Raw genomic sequence first — 20,230 nt, forward strand, 5'->3', positions numbered from 1 at the left:
AGAAGATGGAAGGTGGAGCAGAGGAAACATAAACAAACATCTCTTAAGTTTCATCAACGTATGAAGAGGATAAAGTGGGGCTGGGGAGTGGTGGCAGTGCTGATGTCGATAATGATGATGGCAGGAGAGGGCCACACCTTCACACATTATGCTTCTGTCTGAAATCTTTAGCTCGCTTCTATATAGCATCTTCCTTCTGGCAGTTAGGGTGCACGTGCAGGATTACACTTTGGTTTCTGCTGTGTATGAATCTGGCTCCTTGTGATTGTAGGTGTTAGATTTACAAGGATGAGGATGTGACCATGGTACCCGCCATCATTTATTCCCCGAGGGAAAGCGAGTCTGGCTGTCTTCTGTTAGAAAACATATTCTTCACGGAATGAGTTCATTTTAGCTGTCAACTGTGGGGTATCTAAGCATCACTGTTTGTATGCAACATTGCCAGTAGAATGCCCACCCACCTCCACTGGGGATAAGAATCCCCAGTGGGGGTAAAAGGCAGCTTCCAAGTGAGTGAAGCAGCTGTTGTTTTACACAGAAATGTCAAACGCACAAGCAGATTTCTCATCACCAATTGGTGGTGTCATGGCCAGTGAAATACTTTGTGATTTTGTGTGATTTGAGGACCAGCAACTGGTGTTACGTGGTTTATGTTATAAATATTATAAACTTTATCTGGAAAGAGAGCCAGTGACTAGGATTTATCTTATTTCTTGCTGCTGATTTGAAATGGGAGGTGTAGCAAGCATCAGAGCCATTTTCTCCATCCTTATCTCTGCTTTCTAGACGTTGCTTTCTACCCTATGTACAAATATGACCTGCATATTCGGAAGCACCTTTGGTCTAGACTGCTGCCAGATTACTGATTCATTAAGACAATTAAAAATAGTAAAAGCAAGTTTGCATTTTATAGTTTTCTTGTTTAACACTCTATGGAAATTTATATTGCAGAAACTTTGTTACCTTACATTGATTGATGCAGCAAAAGGTAATAGTTCTGATGAATTTGCAGACCAGCTTGAGTGTTGCTAAAACACCAGCAGAGTTTTTTCACCAGGAGGATGAGTCTCAGGGTTGCACATGTATCGGAGGCTGCTTATTTTATTTAGTCTGAAGCAGGCCTTGAGCAGGCCTGACACAAATTCTGATGGTGCAGCACAGCAGACTTGTAAGTATTCTGGGGAAAGGTTTCTGCTAAGTTTCGTACATTGCGCAAAATTATTGAAATCTTAGTCACATAAAGCCAGGCTGTAGACCCCAGAACACACAGGGGCAGAAGCTCAGGCCTGTCTGTTTCATCTCATTTCCCCTTTCTCGTCATCTCTTTTCTGCGCCAAGTTCAACCTTTGGTGGGTCTAGCATCTGTGAACACCTCACTTTCTATCTTTTCTAGCAAGGACCATACAACATTGGCAGGAAGATAGTTTTCTCAAATGAATACTAATAAAGATACTATCAGATCATCCCACCACATAGCTTCCGAGTGCTCTGAATGCTCTTTCTCCTTAAGAGAACAAAAAACGAGGACCTTGTAATAGCTCCTTTAATTTTATTTTCCCTGTATTCTTAATTATATTAAATGCCCATATATTCCCTCCTTGAGTATTCATTTAGAGAGAAGGTTTTGTAATAGTCACATTTAATTTATCAGGGTGCAATAATTTGTATTTCCCAATCATCTAGCCAACTTTGGTTCATTATACTATTGTTTCACATGAGTAAGTTAGCAAAGTTTGGATTGATTGACTCTAATTAACTAAAACTGGTTCCAGGCTGTGCATCTATTGTCATGGTAGCTAGCCGCAAAGCCCTAAACTGCTAAGCAATGGCGATAGAAGGTAATATTGATTTGAAAAGTGTAGATAATATGTAACCTTGGGCTTATCACTGTTTGGAAGACAAACTAAAAAAAAAGGAGGGAGATGGAAGGGAGATGCATTAGGATGTCTTTTAAGGCTGCTTGGGAGTATAAATTGGAGTTCTCAGTGGGCTCTCTTCAGAGATGCATTGAACTACAAATGAATTTAAAGCTGAACAGTAGGAAGGCAAAGGATTTCATGGGTTTTGAAACTGCGAAGAAAGGAAACACACTTGCTGACAATCACTCCAAGATCCATCTGAAAAAAAATACAACAGGGATGCTTCGAGCTTGGTAAGGGTAACCCTTTTATCTGGAGAGTTATGAGTGTCAGCATTAGAAATCCATACTTTTCAGTGTTGTTATTTTGTAGTTACTGATGATCTTCAGCTGAGAATAAATGACTCTCAGACTATATACCAAACCCCAAACTAAGCAAAACAACAGACTGCACTTGAATCCTATAAGCATGAGCAAATATCTTGCTTCTAGCTCTTGATGTTGAGAAACAGGAAACAAGTTGAAACAACTGTCAAACAGAATGCTTAAGGTGAGCATCCCCATTGGAATTTCAACTTTCTACTGTAAAGTGCTGTGGCCTCTGTGGCTCCTGACTTAATGTCTTGATTACTGTGTCCTCATGTGTGCCAGCTGCAGCTTACGTTTCCAATTGGATCCTTTTGGACTTGTTTGTTTCTGTGTTTGGATGACACCCAGTGAATCTTGTATGCTAGGAAAGCCCCCACCACTGAGTTTCATTCCCAACCAGTGTGTGTGTGTGTGTGTGTGTGTGTGTGTGTGTGTGTGTGTGTGTTTAAATTATTAGGTATTAAGAGTGCCATGGTCCCTGTTTCCTGTGACATATTAACTTTCTCTTCCTATCTGCTTTTTCTAATTCTCTCATGCCCCAGGTAAAAGAGTCCATATTGCAGCAAATGGGTGAGGTGAAAATTTAGCTAATACAAAATAGAAACTTTATAGAGACGTTTTCTGTTGGCTCTTCCAACTGCCCCCTTCATTCATTCTGTTATGAAGTCTTTTAGACTTTGGGGAACTGGGAACAGGCAACACATTTTTTAAAAGTTTTTTTTTTTATCATCTGGGGTGGCGGTGGTTGTGTAGCTGAAATGACCTTGAACTTTTGATCTTCTTCTACTTCTAGGATTATAAGTTTGTGTCACCATGCCCAGCAAAGGTCTCTTATTGCCATTGTTGTTCAGAGTTCTCTAGAGAAACCAACCTCACCATATGTATGAATAAACATACACATTTTCTCTATCTAAATATCTGTATTACATTTAATCTGTCATCTATCTATCTATCTATCTATCTATCTATCTATCTATCTATCTATCATCTATCTCTACCTGTATCTATCTATCTATCTATCTATCTATCTATCTATCATCTATCTCTACCTGTATCTATCTATCTATCTATCATCTATCTATCTATCTATCTATCTATCTATCTATCTATCTATCTATCATCTATCTATCTATCTATCTATCTATCTATCTATCTATCATCTATCTATCTATCATCTATCTATCTATCTATCATCTATCTATCTATCTATCTATCATCTATCTATTTATCTGCTCTATCATTTATCTAGCTACATATATAACCTCTATAGAGAGATTTATGCTGTTTAATTATTGGCTCATGTAATTGTAACAGCTGTTAAATTCACAATCTTTGAAGTGGGTTCGCTGAGTGAGGCCCTGGTAAGAACCAACCCCATCCCTCTGCTCTAGTCTGGGGCCACCTTCTAGAGAATACCCTCTTGTTCTAGATAAATCATCCATCTAGGCTTTCCCCGAACACTGTGGAAGGCATTGGCTTTACTCAAAGTCCGTTCATGTGAATGCAGATCACATCCATAGCCTCTCTCAGAAATGGTCAGACAACAATTTAACAATTATTTGGGTATCATGTCCCAGTCAGGCTGACTCTGAAAGCATCTGTCCCACAGCCCAAAGTCTGCGCAGTGCCTTTTTTACTGAAGGGTCAGAGGAACGGGAGATGAGCAAGAGAGAGACAACTTTGTTTCCTAAAGCAGACAGAGGGAGGGAGAGAATGCTCCCAGTTTCTCACTGGGTTTGCCACTTAAAAATGACAAAGAGTTGTAAAGATGACGGACATCTATCTTCTTGGCTAGCTTAGTGACAAGTACCTTCACCCCCTCTGCCTAGTGCAGGTGCAGTTCCTCATGCTGTTAAAGCACTGGGCCCCCAAAAGTGAGACCCTGTGACAAAAGAGGAGGCACCTCTCTGCTCAGGCTCCTCTCTACCTCCCTCTACTGCGCAGTCTTGGGATTGCACACACAGCCCAGAGGCTTTTTGTCTGTGCTTTCTTTCTTTCAGAATTCAATACAGCAGTCCGGAAGATCTTCTCCTGTATTTGAAATTCCTTTGCATCCTCAGCAACAGTACAACAAATTCAAAAATAGAAAGTCAGGTATAGAATATCTTGCGAATTAAATATTTACTTTAACATCTCCAAAAACTGGATAAATACTTAAGACTCTAATAGCTGAGGAGAATGCAGAAACAAAAAGCATAATCTTTGCCTGTAAGATGTATGTGGTTTCCTGGAAAGCAAATATAAAGTGTAGTAAACTATAGAATAGAGCAAGATGCCAATTATTATTTTCATAAGGAAGCTGTAGGTGTTGTATGTAAACATGAGACGAACTGGCTCTTCCTTGGTTGAAAGAGTTCAATGTGTACTACACAACTGAGTTACTGGGATGGTTTGAACTGTGCTAAGAATTAACAATTTTTATTCAAACCATTTCACTCTTTTTCAATGTCTTGTTTTCTTAGTGCTGTTTATTTTATTTTAGTTTATTTAGTTAGAAACCAACTTTCTTAAAAGTATATAGGAACATGCAAGGATTTTTAAAAAAAAAACTACAGATGAACTTATTCTAAGCTCTTGCTGGGGAAATGGAACAGATTCTGGTGTTAGCTTGCTTCCTAGTGCTACACCCTGAAATAATTGAAGGACAAAGGGTGAAGGCTGACTTGACTTACAGGAGCTTTGTCCATGATTGGCTGGCTCTGTTGCTCTGTGGTAAGGTAGCACATAGAGCAGGAACAGCCACTGGTCACTTCAGAACAGACCTGGCAGCCTTTGAAGGCATGCCTAGAGACTTAAAGGACAGTCAGAAATCTCACATGTTTAGGTTTTTCACTCCCAGTAGTGCCTTCCTGGAAACAAAGCCCCAAAAACAGGGTCCTAGGGTCAGGGGAGGAGGACAGCAATGGTCCAAACTAAAGCCTTCTCTATTTAACTTCTTTCCTGAAACAGCTAACCGGCTTGTCTGATGGCTGTACTTATTATCACCAGGTTAAACTTTAACATGGATTCCAACAATAAACAATCTTCTCTGCCTTTTACCTCAAGAAGAAGAATGTGCATTATTTAGAGATCATACCAAATGCATTCTATCTTGTTAATGATTTCTGGATATGTAGAAGTATTCTGGTTTCCACACCACAGCAAGCTGATCTTAAATCTGTAGCACGGCTAATAAAAACCCAGTGACAGGTATTGGGGTTCAAGCTGAAGATCAGAAAAGCAAAGCAGCCAAGCCACTAGAGAGCTCTTACCTCTATCAAGGCTCAGACAAACAAAGGGGCGATCCTCTCGTCAATGTGACTGCAGACTGCAATTCTCTCTACCAAACCTCAGGCTGCAATGATCTCTTGTCTCCTCCTGCTCAGCCTTATCACTCCCGTCTCCACCTCTAGTGCTGGGATTAAAGGCATATGACTCCTGAGGGATGGGAGCACCTATTTCTATTATTATGGGAGTTCTGTTTCTCTCTTTAAACAGATTCAATCTCGGGTAGCCCAGAGTGACCTTGAGTCCTGGGATTAAAGGTGTGTGCCACCACTTCCTGGTCTCTAGTGGCTTAGCTCTGCATTCTCATCTTTAGGCAAGCTTTATTTATTAAAACACAAATAAAATATCACTACGAGAATCCTTCGTGGCTTTGATGTCATCTTGATGCAGGAAAAACAGGTAGAAGAAACAGCTTCAGAAAGATGTATTCTGAGCTCAGTTGAATAATAACTGTTGAGGGGCATAGGTCCTCATGGGCAGAAATTATGGGAAAAACACCGCTACCCTGCTGACATGTACCAGACGGATCTGGAAAAATGCACCAACTGCAAACATACAGGAAAAATATTGTTACTGAGTGATGGGAATTGCAGGAAGGGCTGAAACAGGATGCTGTTAAATCTGGAAGAAGGTCAAGGAGAGGAACTAGGACATGATATGGTTCTGTTTACATTCCATAGGCCTGCGTGCCATGTATCAGGGTTAGCAAAGAAGTTTATGCACTAACTATGACTACAGTGACAAGGTGGGACAAAGAGCCCAGCTGCAAACACGTTCTAAGTTCTGACGCGTTTACTGACAGACATGTAATAAGGAGCATCGTCTAGGTAGTAAAAGATGAAGACACTTTTTGCCCCAGTCTCATGCGCTAGTAGAATTTATCTTGTGAAAATGTATTATTGAAAGAGATCTACAGATTCAATGCAATATCTTAAAAACAATCCAGTGCTATTCTTCCTAGAACTGGAAAACAGGAAAAACAGCTTGAAATTCACATAGAAGCACAAAAAAAACCCCAAACAGACAAAGCAATATAAATAGAAAGAGCAGTGTTGGAGGCGCCATAGTTCAGGACCTCAAATTATGCTACAGAACTATAGTGACAAAAGCAGCAAAATGCTGTCACAAACCAGACATGTAGCAAATGTAACAGAGCACAGAAGCCAAGAGTAAACCACTTATTCTTTGGCAAAGGGACCAGAAAGTCACTGGAGAAAAGACAGACTTTAAGAAAACATTCTGGGAAGACGGGTCAACCGCATGCACATGATGAGACTATGACACGGTCTCTCATTCTGTGTGAAACCCGACTAAAAAGGGATCGGAGACCTTATTGTAGGATGGGAATCCTGAAACAGCTGGAGGAGAGCATGGGAAGATTGCAGGCTTCCTCCATAGGCAGACTTTCTGGGAAGCATTCTAACAGAAAAGGCTCGTAAGGACTGACGGATGAGATTGCGTGACATGAAAATCTTCTGCATGGCTAAAGAAACAATCAGCAGAGAGAAGAGAAAGCCTGCAGAATGAGAGAAAGATATTTGCTTACTGTCTGTCTGCCTGAGGACCAATATCTGGAATCTATAAAGAACTACAAAAATTAAACACCAAAGACCAAAATCATCCACCAATAAATGAATTAAATGGAGTTCTTAAGAGAAGAAATAGAGGGCGGGAGAGGAGGCTCGGTGGCTAAAAGCTCTTGCTGCTTTTTCAGAGGACCCAGGTTTGTTTCGCAGTCACGATGGGTGACTCACAACTGCTTGTAACTCCAGGGTAATCTGATGCCTCTGGCTTCTGCAAGCACATGCAACTGCACACACACACACACACACACACACACACACACACACACACACGCGGACAAATACACACATACATACACATGGCAGAAGATGAATATTTGAAGAATAAATGTTCAACATTCTTAGCGATCAAGGAAATGAAAGCTGAAACTGCATTAGCGTCCCATCTCACATTATGAAGGAAACAGGAGTGATGAGGACGGGTGGTGGTGGGAAGCAAAGCCTCGTACACTGAGGCGAGAATACAGAAAAGTGCAGACGCTGGCAATCAGGATGGAGGTTCCCTAAAAGAGATGAAAATGAAGTCATCACTTGCTATAGGAACAGCACTCATTGTATGCCCTAAGGAATCTAAATCACGACAGAGACCTTTGCAAGCCCGTCTTTACTGCTGCACTCTTCACTATAGCTAAGGTGTGTGGAGCCAACCTTGAGTGCCCATGAACAAATGTGTAAAACTGTGGTCAATGTATAATTTATGTTGTGTTCATCCATAAAGAAAGTGAAATTAGGCCATTTGTAGTAATATGATCTGGTAATGTGATCTAGAACTAGTGATCATTTTGTTAAATGAAACAATCCAGATTCAGAAAGGAAATCCTGTGTTTCTTCTCATATGAATAATTTAAGTTTAACTATACAGACATTTTTCCTTATGTGAAATATGTATGACATATCACATGTATGAAGCCAGCCATGGAGAGGACGGATGACAGTAGTGGCAGCAAGAACAGGTGACAGTGACCTAAGTGTATGAGCTGTCAGAAGGGCGTTCATTTTTTTCCTCCATGCTAACAACCAACTAAATAATTAAATAAAAAGAGAATTCTTTTTGTTTTTTTTTTTGGTTTTTCGAGACAGGGTTTCACTGTAGCTTTTTTTAAAAGCCTGTCCTGGAACTAGCTCTTGTAGACCAGGCTGGCCTCGAACTCACAGAGATCCGCCTGCCTCTGCCTCCCGAGTGCTGGGATTAAAGGCGTGCGCCACCACCGCCTGGCTAAAAAGAGAATTCTTAAAAAAAAATAACACACCAAACTTTGCTTATCTAAAAGGCAAGAGGTTGAAGCAAAGTAGACAGGGTGAGTCTCACTCAAATTAAGGGATGCTGGAGAGACCCTGGTCCGTGTCAGGCCTCAGACGCAGGGAGCTGGAAGCTGGAATTTAGTAGGCTTCACAGGTGACCCGTGAGCATGTTTGTGGGGGAGTGTGTGACTAGGGGGAGGACAGCTATCCCTCTGTCAACACTGCCGCAGTGTCTGGTTTCAAACCCACCAGCGAGCAGAATCGTACAACCTAACTGTTTGGGCACTTGGAAATAACCATCCCCAAACTTTTAGAAGCTAGCACAAAATAAACAAATCGTAATTGCCCAGTAGTTAGAGAATGAGTGCATATGTTCCTCATTAAACTGAAAGGTATTTTTTCCATAAAACATCTGAATTCAATAGGGAAGAAAACTGTTTTCCCTAGGCAGCCCTGAATTTGAATAAAAAAAGACTTTGTTTTGTACTGGTTTCTGCTTTCTAGTATACAGCCTACCCCTTCACCTGTTTCTGATGTGTTTATGTATGAGTAAGTTCTTCATTGTATTTGCTGTTTACTTTGGCTCTTAAGTGTGTCTCAAAAACTGCGAACCAGGGTCAATCCTGTCCCCAGATATGTCTTCAGCACACAGTACATACGAAGAATACAGCTGATGACAGTTCTCTGTAATCCTGTCCCCAGACATGCCTTCAGCACACAGTACATATGAAGAACATAAGCTGCTGGCAGTTCTCTGTAATCCTGTCCCCAGACATGTCTTCAGCACATGCTACATACGAAGAACACAAGCTGGTGGCAGTTCTCTGATTCTCAGGCTTTTCTAGTCTAGTCAATTGCCTGTCACATCACTAAAAATAGGAAGTTTGAACTTGCCCCCCCTTTTGGTCTGAGGTTACTTTGCTTACCATAAATGAAGGCCACAGAAGCTAAATATGTGTCTACTTGAATGATGGCTTTATAGCAATAAAATGAGCCCACAGGGGCTAATGACTCCATAATCAGCTTTTTCAACCACTTTTTATATTGGGCATAATTTTCTCTCTCTCTCTCTCTGAGAAATTCTACATCATTTATCACTAGACTAACATGAACGAAAGGGGGAAAAGGCATGAGCTGAAAGATTAGAGCCCACTGCCTGGCTGCTGTGAATTCTTAGAGTGAATCTGCTTGGAGCAGATGATTCCATTTTACAGACCGGTTCAGTCATTGATCAAACACTTTTTTGGTTTAGAATTCTTATACCAGCATTGGTTGAAGACCATATACTGTAAGAGTGTTTAGTCTGTATTTTGAAGATGAGAACTCAACAGTTCATAAGGCCAGTTCTTCTCTTTAGAGGTTCTATAAATCTATAATATCTGGTTGCCAGATATTATCAGGGTAAGTCTGAGGTCAAGTAATATTGTCTCCCAAGAAGGTTCCACCAATTTACATCCTCACCAACTGTGGGTATTTCGTCTCTGTTTGGTGAGAGTCATGGTAAGCGGTATAATGAATGTATCGCGCATAATGTTTTAATTTGTATTTCTCTGATGATTAGGGATGTTAAGCACCTTTTATATACAACTAGTCCATTTACCTGCTTTCTTAGATTTGTCTATGCTTCTCTAAAGGTAAGAACTTTATATCTATACTCCTTTGATTGTTTAAAATGCATTTTGAGCAGTTTTATTTTGAATTCTCTAAATAGCTAATTTCTTTATTGCTTAGGAATTTACATGGTAAAACTTATATACCCTTTACCATTTAACAGCCACTCTGATAGACTTCTTTGGAGCTTATTACCCACCAATATTCAGCATACTTTAGATAAGGCTAACCCCAGCATCCCTTAGGTGGGCCTCACACTGGGATAAAACTCGATAATCCAGAGTTCAGTTCAAGACTCTTCTTGGGGTGCTACTTAGGAGACCTTCTTTTTAATACCAGACCAGCCTTTGTTTTTATGCATTTAGTATAAAATACTAGTGACAAATTTTACAGTTGTACCACTGACACCAGATGCACATATAAACAGGAGGCAAGAGCTTTCACAAACAGTTCTTCAGCTATTCACTGTTTTCGGACTTTCTGGATCTGATGATCTTTGGTCATAGATCTGGTTTCTTGCACCACAGACATAGGCAATTCTGAGCATCTCCCCCCAAACCCGATGGTTTTCTTGGTTTGTAGAAGTTTCTGTGCTGTGCTACAGTTACTAGCAAAAGATGACAACATCTTGAATTTTGCTGGATAATGGATGGAGCTTGAAGACATCATATTGAGTGAGGTAACCCAGACACAGAAAGACAATTATCACAAGTACTCACTCATGAGTGGTTTTTAAACATAAAGCAAAGAAAACCAGCCTACAAACCACAATCCCAGAGAATTTAGACAACAATGAGGACCTTAAGAGGACATAGATTTAATCTACATGGGAAGTAGAAAAGGACAAGATCTCCCGAGTAAATTGGGAGCATGGGGAACGGGGAAGGGTTGAAGGGGAGGGGAGAGGCAGGGAGGGGAGCAGAGAATAATGTGGAGCTCGATAAAAATCAAAAAATAAATTAAAAAATGATTGTAAAAAAAAGATGAATCTTCAGTCATTTTACCTGCCTGTGAATTTTGTTTATGAAGGGGAATCCTCCCTGCTAAGGGTAGGAGTAACGTTACATTCAGGTTTTCTTCAGTTTAAGTTAGAACAAGATAACATGTTCTTCCAGAGGCTGATGGTAGAGGAAATATCTCGTGGATTTTTAAGTGAACTTTGACAGTGTTAATACGACTTACCTGATGATACCAACAGATAGATAGGAGAGTTTGGTGTTTAAGAAAGCCTTTGTGTTCTGTGAGGGATGATTGAATACAGGAGCGTGCTCTCGTCAGAGGTCCATCCAGTTTGGGAGGGAGATTAGTATCACACACGTTTCAGGAATGGTCACAGTTGTGGTCAGAATATCATATGGGAGACGTAGGAGAGAAACGTAAGAAATAAAATACCACTTTTTAAATATAGAAAGTTGAATTTATTTTATAAAACCACAGTATCTTCTTTTGCCTCCCCTTTTTGTATGTGAATCTAAAGTGAAAAGAGCATTCTCCAACTCATCACACGAGACCAGAATCGGGATCCCACGTTCTTACAGGAACTGTTGCGAGAGTTTCTGGAGTCAAAGCCTGAGCTCCGATGATTCTAAGGATCTGAGCTCTGCTGCCTGCCCTCAATAGCCCAATCAAATGAATGAGCATCAATTTCAGGAATAAAACAGAGATTTATTCAGCCTGACCCTACTGGGATGAGGAACAGAGATGTTCAGTGTCTCTCATGGAAGGCTCGGGCTCAAATACACAGCATGTATTTAAGCAGTCTTGGTCAAAGTGTGGCCAGACACATCATCAACCTCCCAACTCCAATCTCCCCCATGAGGTGATCTGACAACTTGTCAGACATGGGGGAGGTCACTTCCTGGGAGACAAGTTCCCACTCTGGCAGGCACCAGGCTCAGTCTTCTCCTTCTCTACCAGGAGGACGTAAACAAAGATGGCTACACTCAGTGAAGAAAGAGATCCAGAGAATCTGGAGGTCTCATGCAACAATGGCGGACTGTCAGTGGGAAAACAAATAAGGAACAGAATTTGATGATGTTTTAAGAAGTCAAGTATATAACTACTCTACGATCAAGACAATCCACTTAAGAGAAGGAAAATGTTTCAAAGAATTGCTCATGAATGGCCATAGCAGTCTGATTCAGCATGTTAGGAGCAACACAGACACTCACGAACCATGGCTAAATGAGCACAGTTTGTGATGTATGTACAGTGGATTTCACAGGAAAGTTGAATTGAATAAGTAACATGTGCTAACATAGGACAGAAGTAAAAATATTTGACTGGAAGAACTAGTTATAAATGGGATAAATACTCTATGACTTTGCTTTTCTAAACATCTATGGAATATACACAATAGCTGAGTCATTTCTTGGGAACAGGGTAGGGAACAAAGGACAGAGATGGTCTTTCAGGTTTTGAAGAGGATGGACAAAGTTTTGGATGAATATGCTCATTAAATAATGGTTTTGTAGATGTCAAGACATCTAATTGATAATTCAAATATATGTAAATATGTTCTTTATTTCATGTCAATTACATACCATTAAAACTGGGGAGAGCGAGAGGGATGGAGGGAGAGAAAGGGGAAAGAAAGGGGAGAGAGGGGCGAGGGAAGGAGGGAGAGAGAGAGAGAGAGAGAGAGAGAGAGAGAGAGAGAGAGAGAGAGAGCGCACAAGTGCAGGTGAGAGTGGGCAGATCTACTCCAGGGAAATTTTGCTCTAGTAAGATGTTCGTGAACATTCTTTCTAGAAAATAAGTTTAACAATTTATTTCATTAAAATTCTTTGTTCTTGAGATTATAATGCAATTACATCACCTTACACTTTCCTTCTATCTTCAAACCCTCCAATTTCCCTATTTACTCTTCCCAAATCCCGGCATTCTTCCATCAGGGCTGTCGCATGGCACTTCTGAGTGACTTCTGTGCACCTCTCCTCCCCTCAGTCACTCTCTTCACTCCTCCTGTTTACTACCTTCCTCCCTTCCACTGAGAGAATGCAACAGATTTTTCTTAAGAATTATCAAAACCTATAATTGCTTCCCAAACTTTTAAACATTACATACATTTACTGTGTGCGCATGCGCAAGCATGCCACAACATGCATGTGGAGGTCAAAGAATATTTCTCTAGAGTTCTTTCTCTTCTTCCTCCTTTGTGTGTCCCGGGGATCAAACACAGCTATCAGGCTTCATAGCAAGTTCATTTACCCACTGAGCCATCTCACTGATCCAAGACTAATATTTCAAAATAACTTCATAAGTCCCTTGGGTGGAACGGAATATCTTATTACCTGGAACACCCGGAGAAAAGAAAGCAAAATAAATAGAGCAATTGTTTTCTGCCAGAAATGAACAGAGCCTGGGACTGGAGGGAACAGAGAAGGCAGACACGGTGGCAGGAAACGGGCAGTGTTGCTGAAGGGCTCTGATGGAGGCATCCGGTGGTTGGCTGTGACTGTTTACGGTTGAGTTTCTGTGACACAAACCTCTGTGGAAAGACTCTTTGGGTCAGTTTTGGGGCAGAGAAAGAAACAACTGCCAAACACAATTGGACGCAATAGGACAGAACTGTCAATAAGCAATCGCAGATAGAGGCCTTGCTGGTAATTTTGAGAAGGTACTGCATTATCCAGCTGAAAGAAAGGGGTACTCACATGACATCTGGAGAATTTCTTCCAACTTTTAGGTCATGTGTGTCAGTATTGAGAATTCAGATATTAGTATAATACAGCATTGTTCTCCTGTAGCACTCATGGAGGGGGTACTTAGGGTGAGTGGCACTTAGGGTAACAGTGGCACTTATGGTGACAGTAATAGTGAATCTCTTCAAGGCCCTGCCTAGGGACAGTTGTGTGGTAGCCATGAGTCCATAGGTATGGCCTTGAAGGTGTGTGTGTGTGTGTGTGTGTGTGTGTGTGTGTGTGTGTAATATGTTCTATAAGACCTACATAAAAATTCAAACATCCAGGTTATGGTTAGCTTCGTGTCATTTTGACACAAGCTAAAGTCATCTGAGAGCAGGGAATCTCAATCAACAAAATGCCTCTATAAGATCGGTCTGGAGGCAAACCAGATAATCTTGGTAAGCAAGCACATAAGGCAACTCTGTTGGGGTCAAAGTTTTAGAGGAAGCAGTGCATGGCTTTTTGACTTCTAGGCCTAGGGAAGCATGTCATAGAGAAGAGCGTGTGGCAGAACAGCAGTCTCAAAGAGGGAGGAGAAAGAGAGAAGTGACCAGGGTACCACTGTCCTGTGAGGAAACATGTCTGGGGATTTGACTACCTCCCACTGGCCTTTTCTTCTCAGTTCTGTCAATACCTAGCATCTCACAGACTGGGTACCAAGCCCTTAGTGCATAGCCTTTGGGATTCATTCCAGATGCATACCATAGGGGACTCTGAGTCTTTCACTCAGAGTTGAAGTGAAGAGATAAGGTGGAGGGGGTTCAAGCTGCCTCAGGGGAATTCTCGGCTGAGGAAGACAGGCTGCTATTGGGAACCAGGGTGCTGGGCGTGAGGATGAGAATCCAAAAGTCACTTGCTTTCTTTCTTCAACATGCATGTGCAAGGGAAATTGAAGGAATTTTAGTCAAGGTTTCAAATTTCACCTTTGCCCCCATTCATATGTTAGTAACTAAATCTGTTTTATTCACCTCCCCCACTTCTAATAATAAAAAATAACATTTTTAGAAGAAATTTCCAGGGTAAAAAATGATAGTTTATACATAAAAGACACAGTACTTGGCATTTATACACAAAGAACTTATTTTGTTTATGTTTAGTTGTTATCTCTAGGACTCAAATTTTTGCTGAGATCAGAATTCAACATTTAAAGCTGGGCCAGGGGCATTTTCAGCAAAAGTTGTTATTCAAACAAACAACAAACAAACAAAACAGACTAAATTCACTTTTTAAAAAATAAATGGTATGAGTTTGTGTGCATGTATGTATGGAGACCAACAAGTGACCTTGGGTGTCTTCTTCAATTGCTGTCTATCTTATATATTAGGAAGTCTCTCTCTTACTTTAACCCAGAGGTTAGTGGTTTACCTTATTTAGCTATGTTCATCTCGCTCCAGAGAATACAAGGTCTTTGCTACCCAAGTGCTGGGATTTCAGATGGGCTTCCCCACTTACTTGGCATTTGTGAAGGTGCTGGGGTCTGAACTCCAATGGGTCTGAACTCCAATCCTCAGGCATGCAGGGCAAGCGTGGTAGCCACTGGGTCATATCCTCAGCCCCCGAGGACTGAAGTCTTATTGAGTGTGAAGGTCTGACCCAGGCACTGGCTAAGGTGTGCACAAAAAGTTTCAAACAGACCTTGATGTGGAAAATTATCAATATAACCAATTTAAAGCACTATAATAAAACTGATGGGGGAAATTCACAGCAAAGACAAGAGATGACGTAGTCCCTGGTGCTCTTAGCATCCTGTTGCTTTAGTTTAAGTGCATACTACTACAAGGAGATCTATGTAAACCTACAAAGTACTAAGTGTCCCCTAGTGGCCAGAAAGAGTTAGTGCTACATGTACCCAGGTGACTGCAATAGGTTACTTGCTTTTGCCATTTTTTTTTTTTTATCACCCAAGAACTTTAAACTAATAAGAGGTTCTCATTCTGTATTGATTCATTCTTCAATTGCAGTAACTGGAAATTTCTCCTGAATACTACTAATTACCCCAAACTGCTCCATTCTCTAAAGTATTTCCTAGTGTTTACCTTTTCTGGCTTATGCAGATGGTACATTGTTTATGGGACTTCTAATGTTAAGACAGGAACCTTCTGGAGGAAATTCCCTGGCTAGTGCTGCAGAAGGACCCAAATTGGAACTCCAGTTTTTTTTTTTTGTTTTTGTTTTTGTTTTTGTTTTTGTTTTCCTTTTCCTGGCCCAGACAGCTTTTACTAATGCTTAGAGGTTTTATTATCAACTGCTTTTGTGACTGCAATTGTTTTGGGCTTTGATCATATCACACAGTCATTCTTAGAGTATTTCAAGCCAATGTGTACTCCAGAAACCTTGAGGTAACTAGGACAGACGTAAGGTCATGACCTGTCACTCCAATAATCACCATGGGCTGTTGGGGGACCCAGTTGGCTAGGGCACTGTTTCCTTCTGAGTGCCCCCAAATTTCCTTTCTGAAGCTGTGATCTCAATGAGAGAACGAGCATCTGCCTGCAGCAGCTGATGACATGATCTCTCCTGCGTTTCCCTCTTTCTGTTTCTTCCCAGCTTCTCGAGCTCCGAAATATCATTTAGCCACCAATTCTAGTGCCATTCTCTATTATCTGTGTAAGATGTACAGTTCTCGCGTAAACGTACATAGGAAACACCCTGTCCATGATCAACACAACTGTGCAGGCTATAGTGGCATGATCAATGTGAAAGGAGGATTATAAAGATAATCTACATACAAAACTACATACATACAAAATCTACATACAAAAATCTACATGCCTAAAACAGCCTGGAGGGCGCCTTTTATCACAGTCAGAACAATACGGACACCTGTAGAACGCAGTCAAGTGAGACTTTCAAACTTGAATTTATGCTTGGTCTGTCAGAACTAAATTGGTCCATTCATAGACAGTTGTGTGTGTACAATGCAGTAGACTTGTTCTGGAATTCAGCAGTGGACTTGTGAATACCTTGTTAAAATGAAGCACTCTTTTTGGACAAGGAGCTGACTTCTTAAAAATATGCCTTTCTCTTTCTATGAGTTGTCTCAAATAATTCAATAAATTCAGGAGCTAAAATAGTATTTCAGTGGGTAGTTTGATTTAAAATGCCAAAATGAAATTATTGCAAAAATAGATTTATACACATAATTGTGATCAATCACAAAGACACTGCTTCGTGACCGCCTCCCTCACACACCGAGGTGTTCCCTCATCTCTCTGTTTCAGGATTTTGATGAAGAATCAGAAACAAAGATGTCCAAGAACTTAAGCTATTTCCCAGTTTCTCTGGCCTGCTCTCTACTCTTTCAGGCTGTTACAAGTATTTTGCATACAACTGACACGAACTCACTACTGTGGGAGGTAAATGAGCACACGAACATACTGAACATTATTTCACGTCTTTGCTTCTATCTGTAACTATGTCACAGCTGAATGCTTATCCCTAAATGGGGTATTTATACCATCCCTCCCAGGCTCATGGAACAAAGCAGAGGACGAAGTAGACGGCCATAGGAGCTAGAGGAAAGGTTGGCGTGATGGGCAATGCCGTCTTCTAGGCATGGACACTGCGGTCTTCAGCTCTCAGCCACGGGGGCTATGTGCACAAAGCCTTCAGAGGATTGGATCATCCAACATTCCGTCCCGTAGGAGGAGAGGCTCATGAGCCCCATCCCTAGGATCTATATGAGGTTCATGGCTTCTAGGAGCTGGGGAGAGTTTTCCTTAATGATGCGGGCCCTGCAAGTATTTTCCTATAAGAAACTCTAATTAAACTCTTTAGGTCACCAAACAAGAGTTAAAGAAGAGGGAGAAGAGTTAGGAAGAGGAAGGGGAAGAGCAGGACTGGCAGGGAAGAGCACAGAAGATGGTGATGGGCGATAGCACGACAGAGCACTGTACAGGTGCATGAGATGTCTTAACAAGCCCATCATCCTATGTAGCTGCTGTATGCTAATAAAACTTCACAGAAGAATAAGGATCAATTAACTAGGCATTATAAACATAGTCAAGTCCATTAAAAGTTACACTTAGAGGAATGAAATTGGGGAAATTTTAGCATTTGCTTGTTACTAAACACCGGTGGTATAATTCTGGACTCATTGCATGGTATTAGCTCCTAATACGCACCTATAGTAAACTAATAGAGAAAGCAACTGTCTTAATGGGGGGGGTGTGCTGAGTTAGTCAGAGTCACAGACTGGTGGCCATAGAGTCTGAGGAGACTATAACTAGTCAGTTCTTCTACAGAATTCCAAGGGGTTTGCAGGTTGGTGTTGGGAACATTTTCACCTAGAACACATCTTCATTTGCTTCATGCAATACATGTTTAGGCTTTCTTCTTTTGCTATCGTGCTAGAGTATGTCATCCTGCAATACAGAGCTGAATAAGGTAATTACAGCTCAGTGTTAGATGAAATAGCATGTTTCTGTATATAATATCCAGGATTACTCACATGAAATGAGCAACATACAGTGATAGTGGTTCATTTCTAATGACCTTTAGAAATTTCCAAATTTGTGATTATTGCATGCAAACACATAAATATGTTTTGTACTGACTTCAACTTTTGGTCTATTTGATTTCTGACTATATTTTTCTTCTGCCTATCCTTCACCCAGTTCATTTTATACTTTCTATTATAGGATATTAATCTTTGTAAATCATATATAAATACCCATACTACCTATTATCTGAATTATGTAGTTCTATAAATTCATTTTACAACACCTACTTTAGTTATTTTAAGTTCAGTTGATATAGAGAACATGAAACAGTGAACATTATTTATCTGTATAATGTAGAATCAGTGGTTTGTGTGTAGTAGCTAATTTACTCCATTTACCAAGTATTGTCTATAAAATGCCAGGAAATTTTATACAATGTACTCTGCTACTGTTATGCTACAATCAGGGAACATACTTTAATTTTTTGTCTAGTGCAGACTTATGCAGAAATTAACAATAGAAACCATCTCAGCTGTGGATATACAGTTGGAGACAGTGGCAGAGAGAGAACGAGAGAGACGAGGAAGGAGAGAGGATAGAAAGATGAAAAAGACGAGGGAGAGAGAGAGAGGAGACTCTCAGAAATTAGTTTAAAAACTCAGATTTCCTGGTTCTTCCTTGGCTCAGTATAGAATATTAGTGGATACTGAAGACAATGAACAAATCAAGACGGCTTTAGGCAGCCTCATGCTGAAGGTGTATTTATTCCTAGGATGCCCAAGAATTAGAGAGAAAAAACCCCATCCTTAATGTCTATCACTATCATTTTCTTTCACTGCTAGTTGGACAGCCATTTTTCAGAGAACCCTTTTGATTGTATTTTTTTACTCCTTATGAGTTTTAATCTAAAACAAATCTGTTCTGCATGTGTGAATGTACATGTGTGTGTGTGCCTGTGCCTGTGTGTGCCTATGTGTGCATGTGTGTTCACTCGTGAATGTCGGGGTTTAACATCGGGTATCTTTCTCAGTTGCTCTCTACGTGGATCTTTGAGTCAGAGTCTCTAACTGAGTCTGAGTCACTGATTTGGTTAGAATGGCTGACCACCAAGCTCCAGGCACCCTCGTCTCCACATTTACATTGGTGTCAGAGGTTAAAGTCAGGTCCTCGTGTTTGTGTGGCAACCTCCTGAGTCCCCAGATAGTAATAATCTCATCACCTATTTCAGCAAGCATTTGTGGTAAGACTTACCTCTTTCTAGGAGAGAAGTCCTCTGCTGTTTAGAATTATATCTTTTACCAGCATTGTATAAAGCATGTATTCTCCATTCCATCATTTTACTGGTAGAGTTTTGAGACTGGTAAGACAATTTTCTTCTCTAGCCTGCACCGGAGCTCACCTTTTCTTCTACTCTCCTCGAACATAGCTCCAGCTCTTCCACGAGGATGGTTCTGAATTCTACCTCTCAGGGTGGTTAGGAAACTGGTGTCTGTGGCTGAGGCTTTTCGCACATGTTGTGTGATGTGTTACACAGACAACTCTATTATATATGTAGTAGACAGAACCTTCCATAGGGGAGGAGGTGGGTCAGGAAGGTTACCATACTAAATGGAACCAAGAGGTTGTAAAAAGGACAAAACTACCTTCAGTTATAATGTCTTGAGACTTAAGACCAAGTTTATTAAATCCTTTAATTGGAGGGAGCACATTCACACACATTCATTTTAATTGAATCCTTAATTTATAGACAAAGTGCTCCATCTAATCCACTCTGAAAAAATAACACACACTGTAATATCCATGTTTAATGTATTAAAAAAATGTCCAGCCAGGAAGTTCACAGACAGATGGTTCATATCATCCAGTCCCATACCTGCAGACTCCATCAGATCTGCCTACTAGGCTTACTTTCATCTAGGGGAATGAGTTGAAAGACAGGCACCAAGCTCCCATATCTACATTCCTTAGTCTCTGGTTGGAAGCCCTAATATAAACAATATATTGATGCTTTAATCTTTTTTTTTTCATAAAAGAAAACTTTCAGATGCCATCCTATGAAGATTCTCTGGGTTTATGTCTTTTTAATGACAAAGCCATCTAGTATGTATTTTCCCTTGGAACAACTGTAGATATATAGGTTTTCATTTTAGCTTATGGGGCTATAAAATTTTA

Source organism: Arvicola amphibius, chromosome 5, assembly GCF_903992535.2.
Source record: "Arvicola amphibius chromosome 5, mArvAmp1.2, whole genome shotgun sequence".
Taxonomy (NCBI): Eukaryota; Metazoa; Chordata; class Mammalia; order Rodentia; family Cricetidae; genus Arvicola; species Arvicola amphibius.